The sequence below is a fragment of the Amaranthus tricolor genome, chromosome 17 (assembly GCF_026212465.1).
Source record: "Amaranthus tricolor cultivar Red isolate AtriRed21 chromosome 17, ASM2621246v1, whole genome shotgun sequence".
NCBI classification, from domain to species: domain Eukaryota; kingdom Viridiplantae; phylum Streptophyta; class Magnoliopsida; order Caryophyllales; family Amaranthaceae; genus Amaranthus; species Amaranthus tricolor.
This window is the reverse complement of record NC_080063.1, coordinates 10,478,046-10,482,749: the sequence shown is the minus strand read 5'-3', so window position 1 is coordinate 10,482,749 and position 4,704 is coordinate 10,478,046. Positions and strand designations below refer to the sequence as shown.

At 33.1% G+C, this 4,704-nt stretch overlaps 1 long non-coding RNA gene across 2 annotated transcripts; it reads right to left on the bottom strand.

Moving 5' to 3' along the window:
- Window positions 1–955: 955 nt before the first annotated feature.
- On the bottom strand, window positions 956–2,803 carry LOC130804278 (uncharacterized). Of its 2 annotated transcripts, none has more exons than XR_009039992.1 (5): window positions 2,472–2,803; window positions 2,103–2,382; window positions 1,571–2,021; window positions 1,418–1,455; window positions 956–1,321 (listed from the first exon to the last, which is right to left on the bottom strand). It is a non-coding gene; the product is annotated as an uncharacterized LOC130804278 (long non-coding RNA). The 2 variants fall into 2 exon arrangements; XR_009039993.1 differs by having other exon boundaries at window positions 1,571–2,205; window positions 2,285–2,382.
- Between the last annotated feature and the right edge of the window lie 1,901 nt (window positions 2,804–4,704).

Genomic DNA, 4,704 nt, shown 5'->3' with positions numbered 1-4,704 from the left:
AAAATTACGTACTATTTTAATATCTTTTAAAACTATTACATACTAAAATATTATAAATTAAATTCATACAAGAATTTCTCGTTATAACATCCGTGTGTCAAGCTTTATTTTACGGCAAAATAAGGATCCAATATTTCCTCGTGGTGCACATGACGAGAGCCAACAACTTATATTATAGTCCGATTAATAAGGGGTTAGATTGCATAAATGATTATTCATGTGTGAAAAAGCCACGCTCCCCTCGAGGGCACTTATGTACCCACCAACTCTTTCATTCACATTACACCGTGTACAAATTGTTTGCGCATTGGATTTATATGGCAAATGATTTTTTACTTTACTAATGTTTGAAAATTAGGGAAACTTTCATCAATTTCGTATAGGGATCAAATCAAGATGTGTAATTAATAAAAAATTTATGAGGGTCACCATTAATCATAAAATGAGCCACTTATCGTGCATGTTATGCCAAGTCGCATTGTGGCAAGAAAAGATGAAAGCTATCTCAGAAGAGGTGGAGAAGTTGTTTGGATTTCACTACAAAACGGTACGGAACTTTTTGACAGAAAAATGATAGTTTTTTCGACGGTTGACAACGCGTCTAAAAAACAAATTTTTGACGTTTTTTTTCCGACGGTTATTTCAGTGGATATTAAATATGTTTTTCGGGAAAAAAAATTTTGCGCCCAAAACCATACTACAATTTCATGATTTTAGACGCTTTGAAGTGTGAAAAGTAAAACATTTTAGACGCTAATTAGAGTGGATACAACAAAATATTTTAGACGCTTTCTCGTGTGGAAAATGCTAAATATTTTAAACGCATTTATACGTGTAAATGAAAATAAACCCTTTTAAGCCTTTGACATCTAGATTTATACTTTAGACACTTACATGCGTTGAAAATATATTTTTTTTTGACAACTTATCATCACCCCAATATATATTAGCCTTTTCCATACTATATAAAATTCATCAAACACACATAATTACCAACAAATATCATACCAAATCAATCATATCCACAAAAGTATTAGAATTGAATATTCATATACGCACATACATTCATCGATGTAGCTTTGACCTTAAGTTTTTGTAGCTTGGTCAGAAAAGTCCAACCAACACAAATGCCTAATTTGAATATTCACATACACACATACATTCGTCGATATTAAAGAGATCAAAATCTATAAAGCTAAAAGTTTGTCAGAAGTCAAAGGCCTGCAGAATTGTTTTCATTATGTTGCAATTTTCACTTTAGTGTCAAGACCATTGCAAAAGATGATTTGTTGGTCATAATATGAACATTAGTAACAAAAATCTACAACAAATCAAACAAAATGCACAAACTTTAGCCAAAATATAGACGCCCCATTTGTGATTCAAGGCCAACAATTATTTTCAAATATAGGATTACCTTACCAAACGCCCCATTATCATATCTACTTCATCCAACTGCAAGCAAAATTGTACATAACATGAAAAAACTAGTAACTACACTTCTACCATAGGCACTAAAAAGTAATATGAAAAAGATTCGATAGATGATAAAAATAATAATGATTCTTACTTGTCCTTTGATTTTGTTGTAACTGATCTAAGAATGAAGATAAACGATTAAGTTGAGTGAGAATTTTTTTATTTTGAGCTCTTAGTTTTTCGACTTCTTCCTTTTTTTTCAAAAGTTGGGAAGTAACCTCATCATTTCTTTTTTGTAATTGGGAAATAACCTCATTATTTTTTCTTATAATCTTATCATTTTTTCTCTCAACAGACAATAGGTAGGATTTAAGCCCCATAACATCACTTGAAGTACCACCACAATCACCCATCTTGCTGTTTCGTAATTGCGCTTCAATACCAAACACGTGAGATCTAGTAACCCCATGACCATAACCAACAACATGCTGATTAAGTTTGTCTTCTTTATACATCATCTCATTAAAAACTTCTGTCTCAATCACCTCACGAGGTTGTTTCGAATCACATAAACGTTCATCAACCCTACTTTCAGCAATGTCCTATAACAATACAAAAGTATAAATGAAATATGCAATTGCAGTTGTCATAATGATAAATGTTTCCAATTCAATACAATATACCATAAATTCTTGAGTGCATTTACCCTCTACGTAACCACCATTCTTTGTAGTGTGTACGTTTCCACATTTCTAACCTACTAGGTTCTCTTTTATTCAACTTAACCTATATAAAAGCAACAGATTATCACAAAGAAAGAAGTATAACCATTTACATTAGTTGATAAAATTTGTTAATTGATAACCTGCAACTTTAACCAATCTCTCCAACTTCCATTTAATCACCAAATCATTAGTAACAGTAACTCTATTATTTTCCCTTTGCTTCTGAGATAAGAATTCTCTGCAATTAAATAAAAGTAATATATGTGTTATAATAATTCAAAATAGTTCAATGGATTCAATAATATAATTCCTAAGTTAAGCACTTACCTTTTAAATAGTTGAAGTAACTATTGAAATTGTGTTAGCACATAACGATGTATTTGCATCTTGCTCTCATGGTTCAAGTTTAATCATTTTCACCTCCCCAACTAGCTGACCACAAGCATTGAACAAATAATTAGATGCATTTTCATTATCATCATCGTTGCGACGTGGTCGATTGAAGAGTGTTTCTACGCATTCTAAATATCTTGAGCAAAAGGTAATTGTTTCCTCAAGAATATAACCCTCGGCAATAAAACCTCATGGTTCAGCTCTAATTCTCACAAATGTTTTAAGATTGGCTAAGTACCTTTAAAAAAGAGTACATTGTTATTAATAAAAATAATAAGTTTTAAAAAGAGTAAGAAGTGCAATGTCAAATTATGTATACCTTTCAATTGGATACATCCATTTATAATGAACAGGTTCTCCGAGCTTACCTCCTTGACACGGTGAATTAACAAATGAACCATGATAGTGAAAAAAGGAGGAAGAAATTCAATCTCCATCCGACACAAGATTTCTATTATATTGGATTGTAAAGCATCAAGGTAATTAGGATTGATTTCCTTGGCACAAACGGACTTAAAAAACGATGATAGATCATCAACAGAATCAATAACTGTGGAGGCTCAAGATGATTTCAATGCTATTGGAAGGATATCTTGCATTTATATGTGATTATCATGACTCTTAAGATTCATAAGCTTCTTGTTTTTCAAGTTTACACATTTTGAAAGATTTGAGCCATATCCATCAGGAAATTTAATACTTGCCAAAACATGTAGAATGACTCTTTACCTACCCCAGTCATACAATATAGGGCAAGTGGCATGATGAATTCATTGTCACTATGACATTGTAGCCAAAAATATGGCTTCACGTTTCTCTTTTCAAAAAAGATGCGAGCAAATTCATCATCTTTACTTTTTCCATCCATATTCATCAAAGTTCCAAGTAAATTATCACACACATTTTTCTCTATATGCATGACATCTAAGTTTTGACGAAGAATATTATGCTCCCAATAAGGAAGGTCAAAAAATATACTCCTCTTAGTCCAAAGAATCTTAGGTTCATTGACATCAATATCACTTATGGACTGTCGTTTTCGTCTTTTACATGACTTTTGAATTTTCGCATACTCATGTTCTAAAGTTTGTTGCTCTCTTAAAACGTCAGAGCTAGTCATAGGTGAAGGAGCACTACCATGTTCTTCAGTCCCATCAAACAAACTAGTTTGAAATCTAAAAGGATGATCCCTAGGTAACCATTTATGATGTCCTAGGAAACATATCTTATTTCCGACTCGTGTAGAGGGAGTTGAGTAATTACACTCTGGACAAGCATTATAACCCTTAGTACTCCATGTTGATAACATGGCGTAAGCTGGAAAGTCGTTAATTGTCCACATTAAAGCTACTTGAAGTTTGAAATTCACATTAGTGTACGAATCAAAAGCATTAACACCTATCCACAACAATTTCAACTCATGTGTCAAAGGACGCATATAAATGTCAATTTTATTCCCTGGCCCTTCCTTGCCAGGAATGATCATCAACAAAATAAATGAAGATGGCTTCATACACGACCATGGAGGTAAGTTATAAGGAATTAAAATTATTGGTCATGTACTATAGGTTGTGTTCATTAGACGATAAGGATTGAACCCATCACTAGCAAGACCAAGTCTAACAGTACGAGCATCGTTGGAAAACCCTGGATATCGAACATTAAATTCCTTCCATGCTTGTCCATCATCTGAGTGTCTAAGAACTCCATCGTCATATCTACATTCATCATGCCATCTCATGTCCTTAGATATCTTTGATGACATATACATCCTTCGTAATCTAGGAATCAAAGGAAAATATCTCATCACCTTTGTTGGAGCCTTACCCTTATCTATTTCACTCGTCCATCTTGAGCAAGAACATTTAGGGCAAGAATCCTTCCCCGCCATCTCACTACAATATAATACAATCATTAGAACACACATGGATCTTTTGATATCCCAAACCTAAATCCATGATCAATTTCTTGGCTTGGTAGTATGAAGTATCGTGAAGAATCAAACTACAAATGCAAGCATAGACTACCACAATTTAACATATCACATGAATTTGAAGAAAGAACCTCAAAACCTATTATCAAGAAGAATCAAACTATAAACATATAGCTTTGGTGCAGGCCATATTCGGGCTGGTTTGGGTAATTTTCTCAACCATGAAAACCCCAC